At 44.2% G+C, this 25,418-nt stretch overlaps 1 protein-coding gene and 1 long non-coding RNA gene across 9 annotated transcripts in view; one reads left to right on the top strand and one right to left on the bottom strand.

The window, feature by feature from the left end:
* Positions 1-3,766: 3,766 nt before the first annotated feature.
* Positions 3,767-4,400, bottom strand: LOC148182838 (uncharacterized). Its single transcript, XR_015774171.1, has 2 exons — positions 4,075-4,400; positions 3,767-3,906 (listed from the first exon to the last, which is right to left on the bottom strand). It is a non-coding gene; the product is annotated as an uncharacterized LOC148182838 (long non-coding RNA).
* Positions 4,401-6,652: 2,252 nt separating this feature from the next.
* Positions 6,653-25,418, top strand: part of NCOA3 (nuclear receptor coactivator 3) — a 56,860-nt gene continuing 38,094 nt past the window's right edge. For 3 of the 8 annotated variants that reach the window (XM_088064451.1, XM_088064450.1, XM_088064452.1), the window contains exons 1-2: positions 6,653-6,917; positions 14,887-14,926. The gene's annotated coding sequence lies outside the window, so the exon portion shown is untranslated. Of the gene's footprint in view, positions 6,918-14,886; positions 14,927-20,551; positions 20,630-25,418 lie in introns of those variants that run through there. The other 5 variants (XM_014254127.2, XM_014254126.2, XM_088064455.1 and 2 more) reach the window with 4 other exon arrangements.

The raw sequence follows: 25,418 nt of genomic DNA, 5'->3' as shown, positions 1-25,418 counted from the left end.
CCCAGTGACTTCAGCTTCAGTCCCACAAGCTTTATTTGACTGCCAGCTCTTGTGCTGCGCTTCTGCCTCCTCATCTTCCCAGCAGTGCCACATTGTGCTGCTTTCTGGTGCTCCAGGCAGGATCTCGGTTTTAGCTCTAGCTCTCTGTGGTTTGAGCTTAGCTCTTGAACCCACATTCCAGCCCCAACCTGACCATCCTTACTGGAGGAACAGCTCTGCAAGGCCCTATCCCAGCCCTTACACTGATTTCAGCTCCAGCCACGCAGTTCACATCCCAGCTCCATATTCCTTATCCCAGCCCCACAACAGTTTTACCCTAAACCCTACCATGTTTCTGTCTGCTCCAGCTCTGCTTCCTCAGTTCCTGCTCCTCAGCTTCCCACTAATGGTGGCTGAAAGCTGCTCCTGCTTCTCACTGCAACCCAGGGCTGTTGATAAGGCCACAAGTCAGTTATTATTATCACTTCAATGTCTCTAGATATTGGGTGTCCTACCCACCCTAATGGGAGCCCAACTTTGGGGCCATTTGAGGCCTCAAGCCCAATAGGTACCTTCCCCCTCCCCCTGGGTCTCAGCCCAGCACTTGCCCAAAGGCCCCCCCTCACCCCCCCCCAGGCAGAACCAGGGGCTGGGAATAGCCATTGGGCCCCTGCTCCCCCATCCCAAAAGGTGCCCTTGGGCTGGTTATCGGGCCCTGGAGCCCTCCCAGCCCCCAGACCCTCAGCCTCTGCTTGGTACCAGCGGGCAGGGGCTGCTAAGCCCCCAGGCACCTCCTGCAGGCCCTGAGCTGCAGCTCCATCCCCTTCCCCCATGGCATTTACCCAGCTCCAACCTCAGTATTTCCATTGCCCCACATTGGTTTAGGCATGACTCCAATGCCAAGGTCTTAAAGCCCCAGGGTGTGGAATAATGTCTCCACCGGCCCCACAACGGGTGTTTCAGCCCCAGCCCCACAATCTCTACTGAATTAACATCAGCTATCCAGCAAAAAAGCCCCTAAATTAATTTTAATAATTAATCAATAAATAATAATTAATAATTAATTAATTATTAATAATTAATAAATAATATTAATAATTAATAGTATTTAAACAATTATCACTTATTAATTAATAAACAATATTTAATTATTAATTGTTAATAATACTTAATTAACTTTTAAGGAATCGTTAATTAATTAATAATTAATAAATAACATTTAATAATTAATAAACAATATTTAATAAGTATAGGTAATATTCAATCATTATTAATATTTAGTTAAATTAATAAATATAAAGATAAAAACATATCTTGTTAAAAGTAATTATAATAATAATTTTATTATTTTAATAAAACGAGCAAAACAAAGCAATGTAATAAAGAAAATCGTTATTATTTTAAATAAAATCAAAATAAAATAATAAAGACGAAAAAAACCCAGCTTTATTCTTGATATTTTAAACATTATCTTCAATCCAGAAACTAGAAAACAGCTCCTCTCTGTCCCGCAGAAGCCGCAGCCCGTCCCCCTGTGCCACTCCAGACCCCGCACCCGCCTCCGGCCGCCCAAAAAGCCCAGGAGGGGGCAGAAAGAACTGGCCACGACCGGCCCCGCCGCCCCAGGACACCGCCGGCCCCCAGATGCTGGCATCGGCAGAAGCGGGCGTCGCGCCCGAGCTCACCGGCGCTCCCCGGATCAGCGAGCGCAGGGCTTCCGTCCTGGCGCACCGGCGCTCCCTGGATCGCGCCCGCGCAGCGCCCGCGCAGCGCCCGCGCAGCTCCCGCCGCCGCCGCCGCCGCTCGCCGCCGCCTCTCCGCCGCTCACCGCCGAACTAAAGCCCGCACCCCTCCTGCTCATGCTATTTATAGCCCACGGCCGGCCAGCCCAGCCAATCACATCCCGAGGCAGCGCCGGGCCCGCCAATCCCAGCCCGCCCGTTCCCGCCGCGCTCGCCTCCGCGACCCCCCGCTGTCCCCTCAGGCCCCGCTCCGGCGATCCCACCCGCTCCGCCCCTTCTCCCCGTTTCTCTGGGAGAACTTACGGCCTGGACCTAAACGGGGAGCCCCCGCCCACCCTTCCTGGGACCCAGCAGCACCTGTCGGGTCTGCGGCAGCACGGCTCCGCCGGCTCCCAAAGCGACAGCGGCCGGAGCGGCGCCTCAGCAGAACGAGGGAGCGGGGCCGAGCTGAGGGGCCGGGCCGCGACTGAGCGGGCTGAGCTTGGCGGGACCGCGCCCGGATTCAAAGGAGCGCTGTGATTGGCCAGAGCGGAGCAAGGCGGGCCGGGATTGGCGGAAGCTTTGAGGCTGCGGCCCATGGGAGCGCGAGGCGCTCAGTTGGGCGGAGCCAGGGGTGCTCGCAGGGTCCGCGGTCGCCCTGGCTCCCGCTCGCCAGACTCCCGTCCCCTTCTCCGCCCCTCTCTATTGCCCAGGTCCCGCCTAAAAGGCCCCCGCAGAGCCTCTATCGGAGCGCCCCAGCGGCACTCGGGGCAGGGGGCGGGGAGGGGCGTAGCCGCCAGCTCGCCCGGGCGTGGTGCCAGCTCGCAAAGGCAGACTTTGCGATGGCAGCGCGGAGCAGGGAGGGGCGGTGGGGAGGTCGTGCACAGCTCGCTGCGGGCTCTGAGCGCCTCTTCCCTCACAGCGGTTCCTCTTCTGCGGGGACTTGGACTGCCCGATTAGGTGCTGGCCGAGATAAACACCTTAGCAAAATACCTAAGTGCTCGCCCCTCGCCTGCTGCGGGCCCGCTGCTCACCCTCCTTCTCCCCGCAGTCCGTGAAGCTGAAGCTGATCTGCCGCCCGCTACTGCTGTTATTCTTCTCAGCCGCCGGCCTGCACGGCCGCCGCTCCTTTTAGCGCCGTGTCCCCGCTCCCGGCCGTGTCACTTTACACACTTCACTCTCTTTCACCCCTCCCTGCTATTTACAGACACCGCCCCGCTCACTCCCTCCCCAGGCTCGGCAGCCGCGGAACTCCCGTAGCTCCCGCTGCCGCCGCCTTCCCGTCACCCAGCGGAGCGGGGAAGGGCCCTGGCTCGGCGCACAGCGGCAGTACCGCTCTGTGACCACAAGGTGGCAGCAGAGCTAAGCATAACATAACTGACTCAAAGGCAGCTCACACAAGAAGGGAAAGAGGAAAGAAAAAAACACCTGCGGAGCTCAAAAGCAGAAACTCTGTATCAGTGTGCACTAACACCCATGATTTTTTACATTTCCATTTTTTCTTTACATTTGACTTCATCCCCAACAGTTGTCTAAGAAATAATGTTATTAAATCTTTGTTTCTCTTGGTATACCGTGAGAACTTGGTGTTGCTCTGTATGTGTGGCTTTGGCTACACTTGTGGACATGTCAAGTCAGTACTTGGAGTCTTCTGGACACATAATGGGCAAAGTGTGTCAGAAGGCCCCGGTGGATAAATTGCTGTTCTGTACATCTGTAGTGGTGCTGAGTTTTCCTTTGGTTAAGGAGACCTTAACCACGTTCACTGTGGGGAAAGCTGATGGACTCCCGACTACAGGGCTGGGGTGATGGTGCTGCCTTCTGCATGCCTTTCCTTTGTGGACACAAACCAGTGGAAAAGCAAAGCCCTGAAGCAACCAGGATCCTCCTGAGAGGGCCACTCCATTCCAGCAGCAGTGCTGAACACACTCCCCCTCCTCTCCCAGCCCTGGCCAGTGCTGCAGGAGGCAGAATGGGGAAAATGGAATCTTGGCCCTGATCCACCAGGTACCAACCTCTTCCTCTGCTAGACAATGTGCCTTCACACAAAAGATGAGTCCCCAAAGGATGGGCCTTGCAGGCTCTTGCCTTGGAGTGGGAGCAGCTCCACCCCGCTTTTATTCTGGTGGCAGCTTGCTTCCTCCCAAGGTAGAGACTGGTGCTCCCAGGGTGAGCACTCCCGGTGAAATGGCCAGGCCTCCCAGCCCTGCAGTTTAAAAATGACCACAGACACACAGAGAGAACCATGGACAGGTGAGAAAGAAATGCTCCATGAGGCGAGGCTGGTTTGAACAGCTGCATCCTGGGCATTGCTTTGCCGTCTCCCATCACCCAGCTCTGCAGCCAAGAGGCCCCTGTGGTCTGTAGCACCCGCCTGGTGCACGTGGGACCGCTCGGGGAAGGCGGCCAGAGCAGGACGTACTGGGGACCCGGGTGCAGCAGCCACGTAGAAATGCTGTGAGGTCCAGAGACACCGAGCGGTTCGGCCAGCCCGGGTCACAGCCACGCTGGAAGGGGAGCGGGAGCTGAGAGTACGGGATGGGATCACACTTTGTTCCAAGGCAGGTAAATTCCCCATAATTTTTCCTTGTTATTTTGAACTCTAACAGCATCAAACACTTTGTGCTTCTCTGCGTTTAACATACAGTTTTCCAGTGAGTTGGCTGCTCACGGTTTTTCTCTGTTTCACCCCAAAATAGGTTGTAAGATCTTTTGGATCAAATCCCAACATCTCCCTTTACTCGTGGATTAGGAAGGAAAATGTTGAAATATGCCTATAAAATACCTGTGAAAAAAATTCAAAAAGGGTGGGGGGGGGGCGAGTTTTTAAAATGCAAGTAATCAGATTTCACTCCAATGAACTTCACTGTTCAGTGAAATGGTATGATAATGAAATCATCACATATACACACACACAATATAACTGTAATACATCTACTAGACACATCTCAATTATATACTTGATTATATAATGGCTTACACAATTCATAAACAACTATGGGCCAAAAATGCATATTCCAAAGATCAATTCCTGTCCCTTGCCAATACCTACCGTAAAAACCAGAACAACTCCACAGGTTTTTGGATTCTGCATCCAGCCCTCCCAGGGAATTTCCTGGCAGCTCGGGGTCCCCTCTGGGCAAGGGTACCCGGCACGAGCCCTCCCCATTCCCCGCTCACCTTGCTCCTCCAGCGCAGCGTGTGCCTCCCTCTGGCGGGGACCTCGGCGAGCCCCAAGGGACACGGGAGCCCCCCAGTCTCCACCCCGTCCCCCTCAGCCTTTGCTCCTCACCCCCAAAGAAGGCACAGAACAACTCCAACTGCCCTGGACAGCAGCACCTTGCTTTACTGGAACTCTGTCCAGGTATAGACTCCTCCCAAAAAGGAGCTCTGCTGCAAAAAGAAAGAGGGGCAGGTCCCAGAAATCCCTCCCCAGAACCCCCAGGCACAGGCCAGAGGCAGAAAGAGGGAGTGGTGGCAGAGAGGACAGAGGAACGGCTCGGCTCGGTTTTGCACGGCCCGGCCCGGCCCGCTTCGGCCTGGCCCGCCCAGCCCACTTCGGCTCGGCCCGCTTCGGCCCGGCCCGCTTCGGCTCGGCTCGGCCCGGCCCGCTTCGGCTCGCCTCGGCCCGGCCTGCCTGGCCCGCTTCGGCTCGGCCCGCTTCGGCTCGGCTGGGCCAGGCCCGCTTCGGCTCGGCTCGGCCCGCTTCGGCTCGGCCTGCCTGGCCCACTTCGGCTCGCCTCGGCCCGGCACGGCACGGCTCGGCCCGGCCCGCATCGGCCCGGTTCGGGTGGGCTCGGGTCGGCACGGCACGGCACGGTCCGCCACGGGCACACAAGGCCCACTCCGGCCCGCTTCGGCCCGGCCCGCCCGGCCGCTTCGCCACGGCCCGGTCCGGCCCGCCTGGCCCGCTTCGGCTCGCCTTGGCTCGGCACGGCACGGCTCGGCTCGGCCCGCTTCGGCCCGGCTCGGCTCGGCACGGCACTGCACGGTTCGGCACGGCACGGCTCGGCTCGGCCCGGCCCACTTCGGCCCGCTTCGCCTCGGCCCGGTCCGGCCCGCCTGGCCCGCTTCGGCTCGGCCCGCCCGGCCGCTTCGCCTCGGCTCGGCCCGCCCCGCCCGGCCCGCTTCGGCTCGGCCCGGTTCCGCTCGACTCGACCCCGCCCGGCCCGGGGCACAGCTGCAGAATAAAGGGAGGACCGCCCCCAAGAGGTTAAAGTGCCTCCCTCCTGTCTGGCAGGCTGGCGGCTGCCCCACAGCGGAGTGGGGTACTGTGTCCGAGGCCCGTGCGTCGTCTCCCGCTGAGGCCCTTCTCTGCCTCGTTCCTCCTCTGTTCCCGCGCTCCAGCTAGTGCCGGCTGTCTCATCTCTTCCCTGTGATGCTCCTGCGGGGAGATCACCCTGTGCGGCTGCAGAACACGGCTGTATCGTGATCGGAACCTGCGCTCACTTGACCCACCACCACAGCTCCAGCCCTCGCGATGTTACTGCACGTCTCACTGGCATGGCCAATGAAGCCCGATGTGAATTGTAAACATTTGGGGAGTAACATGAAAAATGAATTTTTAGTTATCCTGCTCTGTTGCGGCTGGGGCCGCAGGGAGAGCAGCTCCAACATGTGCAAACGCATAATGCACACAAGCAAAACGAGAACCAAAAGTCCCTAAGAACCGTGAGTAGAGGGCCAGAGATACAATCAGGACCCAGCAGAGCTTAGCAGAAACAGGGGGACATCGCTCGACCCAGGGCCGGTACCGCTCTGTATTTTGAACTCTAGTGCGCAGTAAAACGCTCCATATGATACAGATAGGGCATTTTGTGACCTCTGGGAGCCCTGAGCAAGTGCCGCGGGGACACGCCGGCGGGGTGCACTGCACAGGCAGCTTCCTCTGGGGCCGCTTCCTCTTTCCAGTTTGAACCCGCCCTACGGCGGAGTCCGCGGCGGTGCGGGGGCGACACCGGAGCGCTGGCGACCGCTGAGCCTTACGGCTTCGGCAGCGGGCCCGGCGTGGACTACAAGTACCATGAGCTCCCATGCCAAGGGGGTGGGGATTCCCTGAACGCCCGCTCGGAGCCGCACTACAGGTCCCACGATGCCTCACGCCGCCTGGTGTCTCCGCTCCGGTCCCGATTTAAATCCAGGCAGTGAGGAAAATGGCGGTGCGGAGCTCAGTGTGGGGGAGAAGGAGATGTAGCTGAGCTTTGGCACATTTCCCAGGTGAGTGGGGTTTGGAGGGAGGGAGTTCTAGTTCGCGTTCCCCTGCTTCGAGTGCTGGGGTGGGACTGGAATGGCGGAGGGAGCGCTGCCCCTTGCCAGAGAAGGGAGAAGCTTGGGGGGTGGCCCTGAGGGGCGGCTCTTTTCCGTCTCTCACCCCCCTCCTCATTATGAATGTGGCTCCCTGAGGGGAGGAGGAAGGGGAGCGTAGACGGGATGTATGTGGAGGAGGGCTGGAGATGAGGGAATTCCCCGGGCAGTGCGTGGCTGCCTTAACCTCTTTCTAGCTATTGTAACTTTACTGGTGCCTGAGTTTTGAAGGGGCATTCCTGGGGCAGTGGCGGGGAATTGATGCGTGGACTGAATGCTTCCCGCATCTCTGGGTGATGCATATCCAAGTATGGTGATTTTGGGTGGAGGTTCCTCGTAAAATACAGAGACCTGAGGTCGCTTGGCTTTAGAACCGTCTGACCCACGGTTTCTCAGTCTGAGCAGAGGCGGGGTGTGGGTGAAATACCTCGGTTAGAATGGCCCTCTCTGCCATTCATCTAAGTTTATCTGGTACCGAGGCTGTTCCAAAGACCTTGAAATCCGCATTCTCCTGGTCATCCTGTAGTCTCGGTAAGTTTTAGAGCTGACTTCCCTTGTCTCCTTATCTGCCACTAAGAAAAGGGATGAAAAATACTGCAGCTGAAAGGTTCATTTCCACGTCTCTTATTCATTTCTGTCTCGTAGCTGTAATGAAACTGTTGTTGAGGGGTGGAGACGAGTTTGTTTGGGTTTTTCCCCCCCCCGAGGTCGCGTGCCACTTTAGGTGTTAGTGTTTCTGGGATATAAATAGGGTGATTATGAGATATAATGTAGCGTGAGGTTGAGATAATTCCCACAATTCTCTTTCGTCGGTTCTGTTTGTGGTTTCTGCTCCTATTTCTAAGCACGGTCAAGTTTTCCTTTAAAAGCGAAGCTTCTCAATTTGTCAGCTCATATTCAGAATCATTTGAATCCTCGTTGTCTTCTTCCTCTTTCAGACAGAAGTTAACAGAAAATAGTATGTTGGATTCTAACTGGAATAACAAGACAAAAGGAAATCTAAAGGTGTGAGGGAGGCCAAGTACATGGTATCTAGAATACAGTTACAATGGATTCTTACAATAAGCTTAAAATTTTATCATCACTATTGTAAAAATAAATATTTTCTCATGGAATATTTCCATCTTAAAATGTTCTGCTTCACATGAAACAAAGTAGTATGTTCTGAATATAAAATATAGCTTCATCGAAACAGATAGTATATGAGTGAAAACCAGAGAATAAAAGCATGGGTTTAGAGGAAACAGACAAAATTGGGTGCTGTTGGTGGGCTTTGGACTTTTTGTTTTGTTTCAGCTTCGTTACTTTGATTTTAGATCAAGATTGTGCATTATAGCATGCAGTACTTACATTTACTGTTAAGTGATGTTACAATGGGCTGTTCAACTGACTGTTGTAAAGAATTTCTTTCAACTTTGTTACTACTACTGTGGGGTTTTATTTTGGTTTTTTTACTAATATCAGTGGATTTGATGGATTCACTGCTGACATGTGAAGACAGAGGCTGTGGGATATGGGAAGTGATAGACAAAATAAACCCAGCATTCGGCCTCACTTTAAGTACCTTTCCTGATTACAGTGTGTTTTTGCCAGTCTGATTTTATTTGAAAAATGACTTGTGTGCATTTTGGGCTCGCCTGTGGCTTTGTGTTTCTTTTAACTGTTCATTTGAGGCCCTTGTTCATCCTGGCTTTGGATTTATTAACTTGGAAGTTTTGCATTGACTAGTTACCAATTTTATTGTTTTTTTGGGTTTTTTTTGTTTGTTTGTTTTATTTTGTTTTTTTTTTTTTGTTTTTTGCATTTTATCAGTGATGTATACCCTAATGTATAGCTGAGACAAAATGCAGATGAGGAGGAAGCAAGTCTGTTTTACAATGGAACCTTATCTTTTGATCATGGTGGGGTTTTTTTAAATAATGGACAAGAAATCGTAATCACAAAACCTTCAAAATTAATCTCTGTGGCACAGTTTCATAGAAAAAGGGGGGGGAGTGTTTTTATTTTTCAAGAACTATGGGAAAGAAAAGGTGTCTTGATTATATTTGCCTGCAAAATCAAACCATTTGTAGCATGTGAAAAGGTATTGGACGCTACAGTCTGACACTACAGGCTGCTTCAGCCTGCATTTAAATGTGTCTCTCTTAAACAGCTGTACCATACAGGATCTTCTGCACTTCATGTTTGAGCTTTTTGGGTATTTAGAAAGATCTTAAATATTCTTCTGACTTGTTTTAATAATAAAAAAAATTTGAGGAGAATGGGAGGGGAGGAATAGTGCCCTTTATGCCAAAGATATAAGAGAGTGGGGAAGGATATCTAACCTAAATGCTGAGGCAGCCTGCCTATGTAGTTTTTTTCATTTCTATTTCCCCCTTTCCCCCCTGGCTAGATCTGTTGATGTTTCTAGATGTAGTGTATTAGGAAAGAGGCAATTGTAAAAGAATTTAACTGCTATTGATTTAAATCTGCTATGGAATGTATTTCCACTCTGATTTTTGTATGCTGCATTTAGTTGAATGAAGGTACATCAAATTATTTTGTGCACCATATAAATGGTAGGTATATTTCAGATGGATCCTGGTACTTTAATAATACTTAATTGGTGACTTTTTAAATTTACAGTCATCAATAAACTGATTTTTGAAAAGTGAAACAAAATTACCTAGCCTTCAATCTCATGAAGGACTTTTACTCTTCTGTGCGCAGTATGTCTAATAACAGAATGCTCTGCCTCACTGAAACATCCCAAAGTGATTGAACAGGTAATGGAACAGGGATTGGGTTGGGTGACTTTTGTTGCCATATTTTTTAATGGCAGGGTTAAGTAAAAGACAGAACTAAACAATTTGCTTGCAAAAAAAAACAGTGAAATACATATTCTCTGCAGTATTTAGGGGAAACAATTGTTCAGAACAGTCAGTCAGGAGATGAGTTCTCTGCTCTGGGTGGGTCCAAAGAAGTAAATAAATCTAAATTGAAGGTAGCATTCCTCTGGTTTTGCTTTGTGCACTCAATTTGCAATTCCAACAATTTGCCGATTTTCCTGCAGAGTATATTAACATCTTAACATTGCTGGGTTTTTTCATCACATTCTCTGGAGGTTAGTAAGCCACAGAAAAGGGTAAAATGGGCTACTTTCTTTTTGCTGTTGAGTGTGTCTGTGGGGGTAACAGCCAATATAGTCTATGCGGATAAACCTTTCCTAAAACCTTTTAGACAGACATTAGGAGCGTGTCTGTGTGTGCGTGCGTCTGTGTGTGCGTGCGTCTGTGTGTGCGTGCGTCTGTGTGTGCGTGCGTCTGTGTGTGCGTGCGTCTGTGTGTGCGTGCGTCTGTGTGTGCGTGCGTGTGTGCACTGTGTCTGTGTGTGTGTCTGTGTGCACTGTGTCTGTGTGCACTGTGTCTGTGTGTGTGTGTCTGTGTGTGTGTGTCTGTGTGTGTGTGCATGTCTGTGTGCATGTCTGTGTGCGTGCACTGTGTGTGTCTGTGTCTGTGTGTGTCTGTGTGTGTCTGTGTCTGTGTGTGTGCGTGTCTGTGTGTGTGTGCGTGTCTGTGTGTGCACTGTGTGTGTGTGTGCACTGTGTGTGTGTGTGCACTGTGTGTGTGTGTGCACTGTGTGTGTGTGTGCGTGTCTGTCTGTGTGTGTGTGTCTGTGTGTGTGTGTGTCTGTGTGTGTGCACTGTGTGTGTGTGCGTGTCTGTGTGTGTGTCTGTGTGTGTGTGTGTGTGTGTGTGTGTCTGTGTGTGTGTGTGTGTCTGTGTGTGTGTGTGTGTCTGTGTGTGTGTGTCTGTGTGTGTGTGTCTGTGTGTGTGTGTCTGTGTGTCTGTGTGTGTGTGTGTGTGTGTGTGTGTGTGTGTGTGTGTGTGTGTCTGTGTGTGTGCACTGTGTGTGTGTGTGCACTGTGTGTCTGTGTCTGTGTGCGCGAGTGCGCATGCGCGCACGTAAACAATCAGTATATGGAAATGCTACGTTGGTATTTTTGAATCTTATGGAAGAAGTGGTAAAGGTTCAAAATTAATTACTTATATTAATAATGACAATTTTAAAATGGTTTTCCATTTTTGGAAGCTTACATCTTAAGAGGATGATTTCAAACAAAAATTTTCAAATTCTTTGCTGCTGATTTGGATATGCTTTTCAGATATTTTCCCCTATAATAATTTTCCTTTCCCATAAAGGTTAGGCTAGAGAGATTAGGTGGAAATATGGAATCATTACTTGGTTTGCAGTTCTTTTTGTGCTCTGTCCATCTTTGCTGCTGCAATAAACTAAAGCAGACATAGCAGCATCTTTTGTTATAGTATCCTCCTGGTTTTATCTTCTGTGGCAGCCTTTTTGGTATTCAGAGTAAAAATTTCTGGCTCAATGGGCAGGAAGTCGGTCAGCATACCGCTTAACATTCTTAGGTTGTAATTGAAAGAATCCCCTCCTAATCAGTATTTCAAGAATTTATCTAGTCATAGATTCAAAGATAGCGCTAATGGCATCAAAAGGAAGAGCACTTTATCTGTGAATTGTTCACTTGATTAAAATAGAACAAAGCAAACGTCTTCTGTTAACCTAGAATGTGATCCTCCCCCCCACTCCCTCCTCATTTAAAAGGAAGGCACTTTCTCTAATCAGTACACAGAAAACTGAAAAAAGAAAGCATTCTCCCTGGCTGAAGTAGGGTTTGTATTACAACTGTAGGTTTTCTGTTGAACCCCCTAATCTTTGGTGATGTATGTTCAAGGCTAACGAATAAGATTTGTAGAGGAGAGGTGTAGAACTAGTGCTAGCAAACTTGCCAGACTTGTATTGGCTGTGTGAGAGACAATAAGGGGGTAGCAGGGATGGTGAGTGGGATTCAGAAACAATGGAAAATAAGTGCAAATTTGAGAAAGTTGAAGGAGAGTCATCACTTGATCACTCGATAGGAACAGGGTAGCTTGTGTTATCATCCACTGTAACTTCTGTTCAAATGTACAGCTAGGAGGTAGCTTTATCAACTGCTTTGTCTTCTCTTACCCATCTACGTCTCTGTAGCTGAACCTCAGGTGACCTCTATCAAGATTAATACGCAGTATGATAGTATTTCAGATTGGCCAAGAAATGCTTTTGGTATATGAGCAAAACTTTTTCTTTCCCCCTCATCTTAGCTCTGCTTTATAGCAATGAAACTTTTCCTTTAAACTAAAGAGTCTGTCTAGGCAGAATTGTAAGGTCGTTTGAGCAGTGTATTTGAGAGAGGTTTTTAAAAAGCTCTTTAAAAGCAGTGGAAATTTCCAGGCTTCATGAACCAAAAAAAAAAAAAAGCTTTTAGGGTCTGGTTTAATAACTGGTGCTTTGCAAGAAGAGAAATATGAAAAGGAACCGCAGACATTCTGGATGTCAGCCTGAGAAATTTTCCACTGTTTCCTTTAATAACATGCAGGCATGCTTTTATTGCTGGAATTTCAGTTAGGAATCCTTTTCTGACTGAAACTTCAAGCTATTTGGTGAGCAAGTGCTTGCTGAAAATCAGTTGTCACGAAATAAATTCTGATATGCAGAAGACTGTGCATAAACCACTGTCATGCTGGGTATCAACTACTGATTATATTCAGTTTCTTCTTTTACAGTGTGTTAACTGTTCCTAGTTCTACATGGTCACTGCTAGGTGACAATACATCCTTTCTTGCTTCCGATGGTAATTCTAGACCAACATTTCCAGTAAGGACTCTGTGCTGATAAGCCAGAAATCTTAATTATCCTATCTTTAATATACAAAGGAAGAAAGACGTTAGGAAACCCATCTTTTGTAAAAGAGTTAAACTTAAAGACTATTTAATGGTTATTTTAAAAATTATTGTAATTTCAGATACAATGGTGAAAATCTAACTGAAAGGATCTAAAGGTTCAGCCCCATTTGTCTGCCATAAAGCTCTTTTCTGTGTAAGTTGCTCTTGTTTACTAAAAGCTACCTGACCTTTCTTCAAGATGTAGAGGACTCTGTACTTGGAATGTATCTTGTCTTTCTGTCACTACAGATATTTATTGTTGACTTACACTGTTTTGGGGTAGGGCCTAAAGAATCCTTCATATACGAGGTTGAGGTTTTTGTTTTCTTAAATGCCAGGGTGTGAGCTAAGCTACTGTGTTGTGTAAAAAATAAGCAACGTCACACCAAACTCTTGTCTTTCTAGTATTAATTGAAAATGTAAAACCAGAACCCTTTATATGCATGTTAATGGAATTTTGTCTTTTAAGACAACGTAGTGCACTTCCACAGCTCTCAAGTCAAGTCAGGGCCATTGTGCTTCTTTTTATGTTACCTCTCTTTGTTGGGCTACTTTTTTTATTTTTTAATAATTATATAAAATTTCAACATCTGACTTCCTGACTACTCGTAATCCTTTCTCACATATTAAGTTACTGCTAACGAGAATGCTAATGACTAAAGTTAAAAGCAGAGCATGCTGAACTTGACATGAACCTTAATATCTTTTCCAGCTTATGTAAGGATTGTATTGAGAGATGTGTACTGTTTAATTAGTTGCTCACTGATTAGAAGTACTGAAATTACTGCCATTGCTTTGTATACCTTTTTTATATCTTGTATGTCTTTGTATATCTTATATAAATTTGTTACTTTACAAATTTGATGCAAAGTTAAAGCTTAAGATGGGATTTCAAAGTATTAGTGAGACTTTTTCTTCCTGAAGGCAAAAAAGTATTGCTGAAGACATAAGACAACTGAAATGCATTTATTGTCAAAGCCTAAAACCAACTTACTTCGTTTGTTTGGGCTTTGGATAAAGCTAGGGTGGCAGATGAGGTGTTTCACTGTAGTGCTACATGCTGCAGCCTTACAGAAGTTCCAGTGTTCTTTGGGGTTTTACATTTATCTTTGTTCTGTTTATTGCAAACTCTTCTATTGACTTAACTGGTACGTTTGCTAAATGCTTGATAGAAATAAGATTGATCTTGACTGAAACAATTCTTCACTGAGCAAAAGTTTAATGCATGAAGATTTGGTCAACTTAAAGAAAAAAACTCAAACGCTTCTTGTTCTGGTAGTAGGTTCTAGTTTGGTTACCTCTCATATTTTATTCTTGTCCTCTACAAATGTAGATTTGGTAACTACAGGTAGTAATTCCAGTCAGAGTGGTCACTGAAGAAGAAGCCATGGGGGTTTAAGAGAACTTTCTTTTCAGGGTGACTGACTGGATATATCCCTACCACTTGGTTTAGGAGACTCTTCCTTGCTCCAGTGATGCTTTGGTCTTTATTCCTATTGTTTTACCTAGGGAAGAAGAGGGTGTGCTATAGCCAATAGATCTTTATTCAATTTTCCTCCACTCAGTAAAATAAAAAATAAATCTGAAATAATTTTTCTGTCAAAATGACAGAACAGTGCTAAGTAGGGTTCCAAAAGTTGAGTGTTGTCAGTGAAGGAAAGGATTAGAAAATTGAAAATACTTCATTATAATACAGTCATGCTATGCGTTCCTCATGCATATATGTATTTCTGGTATATGCAGTATCAAAGAGTATAATGGACTGTATTTCTCAGTATTTTTAATGGGACACAGAATTTCCAGCATTTCTCTCCTTTTTTTTGTATGTTTGCCTTATGGTATGAGGCAGATCTATACAAAACCACAAGTGTAATGGAAAATCAACAGGAAGAAAGTGTTTTCTTCTTCACTCATTTCCCTTACTGTCCTTATTATCAGATGGCAGGGTTAAAAATAAAAAAAGGATACTTTCAGATAGTGTATAGCTGAACTACAGAGCTGACAGCCACAGAATATCCAGCAGCTAGGAGACTGGGTCCTTTTGAGCTGGGAAATTCCTGAATGGTAGATTGAAAAGTTTGAGGGTATGCTAAAACACACTCATATGCTTTTTTTTCCTAGGCATTTCTACTGGTTTCTGCTGTAGCGAATACAGTGCTAGGTAAGTTTTCTATCACAACTACTTTGTTTTCTCTGCATCAATTCTTATAAACTATTGATATGTAGGGAATGAAAAAAGGGCGGAAATAACTTCAATTCTCTTAGAAAAATAAAAGATTTTTTTTTAATGGTCTGTGTTAATATGGTATATAGTTTGCTGTCTTCCACGTCACTTAAACTTGAGGAAGTGCATGGTATGACCTGGCCTTGGTATGTACCGTGGTAGCTAACACTGTTAGGCTTTTGGGGAATATTTGACCATTAAAGAATGCTCCTCCTAAGATGTGGGATAGAGTGTTAGCATCCTTGTGTGTATATATCTTCCTTTGTTTTTTAATTCTCTCTATTGCTGGTACTAGAGTTTTCTTCTTCCTGAAGTAACCAATAATTGTTCTGAACAAAGTATTTATGTTACTTTGAAAGACCGGTGATGAAACGGGATTTCTTAGCTAGATCTGTCTGGTTGCAGTGGATATAATGCAAATCACTGTTGGGTATTGTTTGTTTGAGATTTGGTCATAGCTTCTGGGGTAAGCAATTTGGCCTTTAATACTTGATTAGATTGAGATGTCAACTTCTATACCTGTTGCTGGAGAGTAGTGAAACTGAAAACCCATCTGGACATTGTATTCAGTGGGATTTTGGCCTCAAGAAAGGAAGCACCTCCTTTGGAATAATCTCTTGTCATAAGTTCAACCTCTGTGCTCTGCAGTTTAGCAGCTGCCCTGAAATACAGTTCAGGTGAGCCGGCTTGGTTAGAATAAGGTAGGGTTAAAGCAAAATCAAGAAAATGAAAGGAGACAGTTGAAGGCAAACCTTTGGAGAATGATCTCTTCAAAAGACAGAAGAATTTGTGGGTTTTTTCAGATAGCTGTGCTCGTCAAAACGTTACAGTTCCTAAGCCATGTTTTGCAGACAGATGACACACTGAGGTAAATAGTATGAGGTGGAGACAAGCGATAAATAACTTTTGGTCCTGACTGGATGCAGGCACTTGTCTGAGCATATTGTCTGTCATAAATCTACTTTCAATGAAAAAACGATCCCATCAATTTTATTCTTTAAGAGGATTAGTGGTATCAGGGTTAAGTTTTGTACGCTTTTTTCTTGTGTTCCCTCCATGGTGTGTTGTGATCATCCTGTTATTGTTTGTACACTGTTACTTCATCTGTATGAGAATCTAACGAGTTTTTGTACTGATGAAAGCTCAGGAGTAGGTAAGGCTTTGTAGGCTTTTGAACTTTCAGTGCACTGTTAGATTCACTGAAAGTAAGGTAAAAAATACTGGACTTTAAAAAGAGAAGGTATTCTATGCCCAGAGACAACTACTAGTAACTTTTCTCCTAATAATTTTGACAGAATATAAAGAATATAAACTTCTGACTGTGGCCTACCTAAACATAACTTCCCACGCTGTGTGGGATGTACTATAGCAGGTCATTCGCTCATGAATGCAGAGTGGCATTTACTGACAAGAAAACACATTGCATTGATCGTGCTTCATAGCTGATCTTCTCCAATTGCGTGACATAAATGCATGACCGTGTGCTCCTCATTTAGTTACTGTGTTTTATTTGCTTATCAGATGCTAATATGACAACTTTTCTGTGCAGAGATGTGACTGAATACTAATTTTAAAGATCAAACAATGGCTCTCCAACTCAGAGTTTGGTTGAGTGTTAGATACAATTGAGTTGGTCTACTTGTATGAGAACTAAAGAAAAAATTCACATAAGGAAAAAGTAATAACAAAAAAAATCTACAGCTCTGTCCTGGAATTTCCACCAATGCAATATATAAGAATACATAAAATTTTGCTTCCTGATGATGTGAAGCTGCACAACTGCTTAGCCATTTATCTATAAACAAGGAAGGACCTGGCTTTGAAAACATTATAAATGCTTTTGGCACTTAAAGAGGAAGGATATCATCCCATCTGGTTTTGGTAGTCACTGGCCTCTTATACTAACTTCCAGAATGGCTGCTAATCTTCCTAAAATTACTTGGAATTTCTATGCTAATGTTGCTGGTGTCATTTTTGAGAGTTCTGCAGATAAACATTAGTGTTTGAGAAGTGCCATTTGTATAGAAACTTTCATGAGTAAGACTGATTTTCTGCCTGCTTGAGGAATCCTTGGGAGCTTAATGTGAGATTCGTTGAAAAATGGCTTTTTAATGAAGATACTGCTTCTTTAATAGAACATGACAAAAACTAGAAGCATAAGTTTTTTATGAAACGGAAATTCCTTGTAGAGAATAGAAAAGTTTGGACCAGAAAAAAACCCAGAGGGCACTGAGAGCCTTATTCAAAAGCATGCCATTTTTTCTCGTAAATGGGCGGTGAAAAAAGATCCTTGATGGTAGGAATGAATGTTGTGGTCAGGATTACATACTCTGTGTCCAGTAAAGATGAGACTGTTGATGTATGTATGAAAGATCTAAAGCGTACATGATATTAAGAAAACATACCTCTTAGATCAGATCCAAAAAGAATGTGGTAATGTATCTTAAAATTAAACAAAGTAGGATCAGTTGTAATGTTACTTTCCTGTCTTAGTGGCCTATTGTTGTAAATGGTTTATCTCAGTTATCTTATGTACTACATCCCAGTTTATCTCTGGGCTGTAGTACATAATTCCCTGATGACAATGTATTATTGTGTGTAAAAACTCATCATGTAATTATGCTAGCATCAATCCAAACACCGTGAGCAAAGTTAGTGCTGGTTGGACACTAGCACTAGTTTTGTTTAGTCAAGTATTAAAAGTCTCTCCGGTTAAGGATTCCGTAGGCCATCTAAAAGTGGTTCCTGTGTTCAATCACCATTTATAAATCGAAGTTTAACTTGATGCAACTGGTAAAGCTTGCCTATTGCCCTTTTCTTGTAGGCCTTCGATGAGACTCTTTGACTTTCCAATCTCTAATACCTCTCTGTGTGGTATTACTCTGTTTTATGTAGCATTGAGCAAAGATACCAACCTTTTCCACCTAGCTTAATTTTTAAATAATTGAGCTCTTAAATCCAAGATTTTATTTGACCAGAAATATGCACACTACCACCATAGCTTTGTTTTGAGCATTAAATTGTAGCAGATGCTCTGTGATAACCTGACTCTATTGTGGAAAGATTAATTAACCCAACTGGGGGAGGGAAATTCTGTTCTGTTCTGTCTTTATTTTGCAATTTCACTGAAGGTGCTCTACTCTACTAATCTCTGTTCAGTATGAATGAAATATGGTAAGGAATATGAAAAATAAATAGGGGAAAGGGATCCTAGTTAATGGAATGCTTAAATATGTTGGTATAATATAGGTAAACAACTGATTTTCCTTCAAATATTGAATGGTAAGCATTTTTGCTGAACTAAATGAATACCTCTTGCATCCAAACAAAGTGTACCTGAATATACTCAAACTTAATCAGATTTTAATTACAGCACTGACCTTGAAACATTTCCATATTTCAAGGACAAATTGGGAATGTCACCTTTGTATTAAGTAGCTGTACTTATTCCTTTCAATTAAATAAATCATATATAAGCACTGATGTTATGCATGGAAAATTTGAACTATTTTGATTCCCTTTCTTCAGTAGCTTATTTTGGTTTTAGTAGTTTCTGATCTTGTACTCTCAAATCTAAGAGTCTAGTTATGCCAATAACTCATTAACTTCATTAACAGGCCTTTAATTATTATTATTAGATCAGCAAGTACCAAGACCTAATCTTAAAAACAAAGAGGATGTGTGTTTTTTCAAGAAATTTAAAAAGTAATCTATTTTAGTAGCATGATGGAAAAAGATACTAAGTAGGATTCTCAAAAGCATTCTTAAGACACCAGGCAATTAACTCCCCTTAAAGGCAGTTTGTGTGAGTTTGAGTACTCACACAGTATGAAGCCCTGTAATGGATAGACGCCTTCCCCCCTACCCTCTCCCTACAGCACTCAAACACTTCGTCAGAATATGAATCTACATTTTTGAAAGTGTAATGTTTCCAGTGTAACACACTGCCATTAATTCTATAACTTAGTTCTTGTGCAAACACATGAATGAGTGTTCATAAGTACTGCATCTGCCGACTAGCAAAATATGCCAAAGGCAAGGCAATGTGTTTTATAGAGTATATTTCTTTCATGGTCGTGGGCCCACCCTCATTGATGGGTGTAAATATATTCCATCAGTTAAATTGGTGACTTAAATTCCAGCTTAAAGCCAGCTCTAAAAGAATGTTCTCAGTCAGAAGTTGTGATCTGTCATAATCAAGACAGTATGTATCAGTGTTGTTTACTCTTCATTGGAAAAAACCTGTGTGTCCTGATTTGAATGTCACTGGAACTCTGTAAGTACCCATACTGGGCAAAGGCCAGGTTAAGGTACAGGCCATCGACAGACTTCAGATTTCCATTTATTAAATGATTGTCTACTGCTGTGTAGCAAATTGGAAGTGATTGTTGTGCTACTGCTTATGAGACTTTGTGTGGGACTAGCCCCCATCAGTTTACAGAAATGACTACTATAGCGTTATTTGTCTGTTGTATCATCTGTGCAGTGCATTGTTTCAGGAATCTGTTTAAATTAAGAATGTGAAACGTGGATTAAAGAAGCGTTGAGAGGTGGAGCTGACAATACTATTTGAAGTTTTTTGAATGACTTCACATCCTTAGTATTTTCAGTGTAAGTTTTTATATGTCTTTGAAAAGCTTATGGAAAAAATAGTATCACTTGCCATAAGGAAATTTCTTCTCTGTTAGCCAGCAAGGTAGTCATTGAACAGGGTGCCAGTGTGACCTTGGTCACTAAATTGAGTGCGTCTTCTACATGGGTTACTCACTGGAGAGGCAGGAAAGCGGGTTTTTAGCACTGTTGGCTGAGACTTCCAGCTACTGTTTCAATTGAATTAGGAGGGAGGTAAGGGTGGCCTTTGCTATGCCCTTGATCCTGCTGCTGCCTCATGCTTTAGGGGTGTGTATGGGTGTGGGAGTATAACCTAGAAAAATGTCCCTGTTCGCTAGTTACTGTGCTGCCAGGCGCTTTTAACTGCTTTGGCAGGTTTATAGAGAAGTTCCTCTTGGTCTTGGTAATATAGTGATAAAGCGTGCTCTGTTCTGTCAGCATGGAGGAGCTGTGCAGCAGCAAAGCTAACTTGGTTAGATAAAATACTTGAGGCTTTTGGCCACTGGTTTAAAACAAAACTGAGCATGTTCAAGTACTTTAAATAAGGCATTTACCAGCTATACAGGCATCTTCATTGGACCAGCAAGGTAAAGTTCAGTTTGTTTAGACATTTGAGCAGTTTCTCTTCCAGAGATTTGACTTGGACTGAATAAAAGGTTACACTTTGTTCAACAGAATTATCTGCTCATTTCTTAAATGTCTGAACCGAAAGGTAGTTCTGAAACATATGTCAGAGACAGGCATTAAAGAATTAGAACAGGCTGCTGTGACGGAAAATGTTAGGCACCCTTAACCACAGATGTAGTTGTACCTGCACAGGCACTGATACGCTGTAGTTTATTTTTCTATTTTAGGCAAAGGTACCCACCCAAAACTAGCAAGGTTGCTTTCTTTTTACTGCACCAATTTGTCAAATTTAACTTTCATTCAGTAGATCATCCTAATTTCAACGTGATATGAAACATCTGTTGCAATGCTGGGTGTATGAAGCAAGGTGTTTGATTAAAGATGAAGTGTACTAAGTTGAAGGTGAGTGTGTGTATGTCTCTGTGTCCCCAGATGTCCTTGTGGAAATGTCTGTTGATGTATGGTTTTAAATGTTTTTCAGCAATAGATTCCTTCCACCCTGCTGCCAATGTGGTGCTCCAAATAGTAGAAAAAGCAAAAATAATACTATTTCTGCTTGGTAGGTTCTTATTTTTACAACCTGTTAGTTTTAACTAACAGGAAAAACTACATCTGATTGCCTAATGCATAATGCAAATTTGGCACGTTTTAAAAACAACTTATTTTAAAATACCTCTACAGGACTCAAAATATCTTTTCACATTACAGGTGAACACGGCTTACTTATAATTGTTTTTGTAAGCTGAGTACAGTCTTAAGAAAGTGGAAAAATGTATGCTGTAGACTTCTGTAAAGAGCTTGCATGCTTTACCAAAATGTGTTTTTCCTAAATGACTTCAGAATAGGACACTGTGGATTGGGTGGAGTCTCACAGTTGCACTAGGACTGAGACATGCTGTTAATTCAAGGGTGGTTTCTTATTAGCTTAATGAACTGCATGATAAAACACACATAGTAAAAAAAAAAAAAAATGCATACAGTTTAGTAAAAGGTCCACGGAATTAGTAATTTTTGCTGTCTCACTGGTACATCATTGTGAATCTTGTTTGCTTGGAACAGTAATTATACAGACTCAGACTTTAGTTATTGGGTTACTTATGTAGTGATGTAGTAAAAAATTCCAAATTTTACTCAACTTTTGTAATTGGTATATTTCTGGAGACAGTGCTAGCAATTGCCAGTATTGTCTTCCCATCCCCCAGCTTTTGAGTCTAGTTTGCTTGCAGCTGTACTAGTAGGCATCTTTCTTTCAGGAAGTGACCTTGGCTTGTATTAATCAAATTCAGAAAACACAGAAAAGCTTCTCGGTAACGTGCTGACTTGATATAAAATTTTATAGTATCCATTTTCTTGTAAAATGAGGCCATCCTAGAAAAAGGGTATTCATTGATAATATCTTACTGTAAAAGAATTTCTCTAAAATGACATGGTATTCAGAAAAGGCAAAACAACAAAACCAAACTGCAATTTTTACTGAGAGGAATGTACTGAGAGCTTTTTATAAAAGTAGTTAAGTCTTAAATTTGTATTGGCAAAACTGTATCTTAATCTAGCTCAGATGTGAAAATACTGCATTATATATATATTTGGTAGCATTTTCTGTGGTGTCTTTCCATTTTTGAACTACAGTAGGAAAACTTAGTAGTAGGGCATGAACTCAATCAGCTAAGATCTTACGATGTCTTCAACTTTCTGACTTTACGTGTTTTAATCACTTCCTCTGTCTTTTGTTAGCAGCACTCAAGGCATTAAACTTAACCTCACGGTAGCTGCATTAAGCTGCCGGTGTGCCTATTTGTGTAGATTAAGAGAGGAATCTACCTGTGTCAAGAAATCACTGTTTGACCTTGCCCACCAGCTGGAAATTGATTTTCTTTGGCTGCTCTGGAGTGGCTGATTATTCCTGAAGCAGGTTTCAAGAGGTTTTGCATGATAATTTCATTGCCAAAAACGATTTTGTGAACTGAGTCGCAGAAGTATGATTTGCAGAAGTATGATTTACATAAGTTAGATTGGCAGAGTTTTCAGCTGGTATAGCTGTTTTGTAAGAGTCCTTATCCTTTTTCTGGACCCGTTTAGAGGTCTGAGACCAGAGTATCTTTCACCATTACATGGTGCACTTTAACATCCTGGGTAAGATAATTTATTGATTTTGAAACTGCATGTTGATGGTAAATTAGTAATAGCTGTCTACCTCTTTCTGCTTTGTTAATCATACTCTTAGGTTATGATGCTAAAGAATTTGCCTGAACTACGTTTTACGTACTTCCCTTCATGCTGTCTTGTATTATAGTATCTGCTGCTGCACTGAACTGGGAACTCTAGCCACATCTTCAAAAGAGCTTTAGTCCTCTTTCTTTTCAAGACCAATAAAGGGGTGATTAATCTGTTGGTCTCCTTGCTTAAGTGTAGCTGGGTATTGACTTTTTTCAAGTTCAAGTGGGCGCCAAAACACAATCATAGATCATTTCATTCAGATTTGCTGTCATCAACATTTTCACCAATCTCCCAGAGAAACAACCTGGTGGCAGCACAGATTTTGGGGTACCCCACCATGGAATGGTTCACCCAGGTCTGTAGTTCCTGAGGTGAAAACTACATTGTTAGCAATGATACAGTGGGACAAGAAGCCTGTTCTATGCTTGTGCTCTAGTTCTGTAATAACATGAGTGAAGATGCATCTCTTCTTTTCAAATGCTAAACCAAGATAATCTATTACAAATCTCATGTCCAGAGAACGTTTTACTTTTTTGTAAAATTTTTTGTTTTCCTTTGCTTTTGCTTGTTTTCTTTTGCAAGACTCTGAAGACCTGAGGATTTTTGTAGCCAAGAGGCATGAATTCAATGTCCACCCTTCATGGAGGAGATGATGTCCTGTTTTGCAGTCAGGACATCTAGAAGCAGGCTATTATTACTGGTACTGTGAGGACTGGGCAGCAGTACTTCTGGAGCTGCCCAGCCTTATGCCACAGCACCATGGATTCCTTGTTTGACGCGAAGCTAAGTAAATTACTGCAGCTCTGGACGGCGCATTCAGAATCTTTTGTGACAGTTTTGTGTTGGTGCTCTCCCTCCCCTTTCTCAAGATCGTTCCTGTTTGCCAGCACAAACAGGCAGCTCACAGCTGTAACACCTCCGGAGTTAAGTGATGCTTTGATAATGCCTAGGATCAGTTCTAGCCCTTCGCTTACTGCGGTGGTTTTCAGCTAAAGCGGGGTAAAGGGGCTCTTACTTCTACAGGTCTCTACTTCTGCAGGTCTCGACTTCTGACTCGCTGCCATACTGCTTCCGACGTCTCCCCTTTCCTTTTATTTCCGTGCTGAAAGCAATGCTCAGTCCGGAGGAGGCTGCTGGGCGTTCTGCTGCTCGTTCGAAGGGAGGGGAAAGGGAGGAGATGCCCTTCTCCCTTACTGCCCGCTCCCTGGCGAGGGCGGACCGGGCCGCAAGGAGTTAAGGGCCGCTGCCGCCCGCGGTTCTGTCTGGAGCAGTCGCACGCTTATTGGTTGCAAAAAGGTGAAATTGAAACCACGGTAAACTTTTGACCCTGTAGCAGTTCTTGTGGAACGCCTTCCCCTTGCCAAGAGCAGAGGGCTTCTTTCTCCCCACCCCTCCCCTTTTCCTGTATTTTTTCTCTGCGATCGTGCTGTGCTGCATGCAGTTTCCCTGAGGGAGGGGGAGGACAAAAACAAGCGAGTAGTTTGCTTCCGTGCCGCTAACGGCAAAGGCGGAATTTGCCTTATCGGCTAGTACCACCTATCTTCTAAAAGTCCCATCGCTAAACAAGTAGGAGTCCATTTTTTGGGGGTTTACAACATGTTTCTGTATGGTTGAAGAAAAAAAAAATCCAACTAAAAGCAACCTGCAAATTGATGCTGACGATCAGGGCTAATTAGAAAGTGGGGAAGGGAGGATGAGTCACCCGGTACGCTGGTTTCAGCGAGCTCGGTTGCTTAATAAACATGTTGAGTTTTTTAAAAGATTGAAGTGGTGTCTCCTTACTGAATTCCGACGCTGAAATGTCTCAGTATTACTACTTAGTTCATACGTCCCTGGATTAAGTACATACTTACCTAACTTAACTACTTTTCTATTCTGCATCTTCCTTAAACAAGAAAACCCCCAACACCTCAGTCTGAGAGACAACTAGTGTCAGCTGAACTTCACTGCCAAATTACGAGGTGCTGGGGGCTCAGAGAAGCCAATGTTAGAAATTTTTACTTAGGGTGTGTGACTCCAGCAAATTCTGGACCTAATTAAGGTGTGTGTTGTTTTCATACTATGCAGATTTATCACAAACCCGAAATACCTGTGGCCGAGAAAAATCACTTTCCCTGTGTAGCTTTGCCAAACCAGACAAATTACAGCAGCGTTACATTTCCAATGAAGTATGAATAAATGTGTGTCTTTTCACTGACAAAAGAATTGCTGACTTGATTACTTTACTGCATTTTCTCCCTCACTAACTCGTAGGCACAGGTATCTTGTGGCCTGCTCTTGCTGGAACATCAAATTTACTGAATGTTAAGTGCCACTTAATCAAGGAGTCACTCAGCACCTTACCTAGAGATAAAATTCAGAACTCTTCTTGACAAAGAAACCTGATGCATGAATACTTCAGTCTGTTGTTTTCACATTTTTTCTCTCCTCTCTTGTTCTTGCAAACAGTTTAATCGTATTTCTATAGTGTGTTCATTTTCCTAATTAGAGATTGAGCTTGGAAGGAACCCACAACTGCTGTGATTTGGACTCCTTAAAAATTCAGTTCTGTAAGCATTTTAGTGGTTAAGAAGTGTTAATACAGTCGGACAGAATTGCGGCGGTTCGGTGTGGGCTGTTCTTGTAGTGCTGCTGTTCTTGATACAGCTTTTTCTGGGAATTAGGGAAGTCTCCAGAAGTATTGCCAGCAACACAGAGGGAACAATGAGTATTAAATGATTAATAGCAGATCCTCTGCACCCTCATGTGTGCAATTCTCCTTGCACCTGCAAAAGAACCATGCGCTCACAGTGATTGCTTGTGGCCTCCCTGTTTATTCCAACTAGTGTTCCTAAGCAGCAGCTATTATATAGTTTATTTTTCCCCACTCCCTGTGATTCTTTGTTCTGTCCTCCCTGTGCTTTTATAGGTCCTGTCTGCTTCTCATTGTCTGTTTTATGGCAGTTCACCTGCCTTCACAGTGGAGCTGCAGTGA

This window comes from Pseudopodoces humilis, chromosome 19, assembly GCF_049639895.1.
Source record: "Pseudopodoces humilis isolate 2021_Gansu_Grassland_sample_001 chromosome 19, ASM4963989v1, whole genome shotgun sequence".
NCBI lineage: Eukaryota > Metazoa > Chordata > Aves > Passeriformes > Paridae > Pseudopodoces > Pseudopodoces humilis.
Note: the sequence above shows the minus strand (reverse complement) of the source record. Positions and strands in the feature narration are given on the sequence as shown.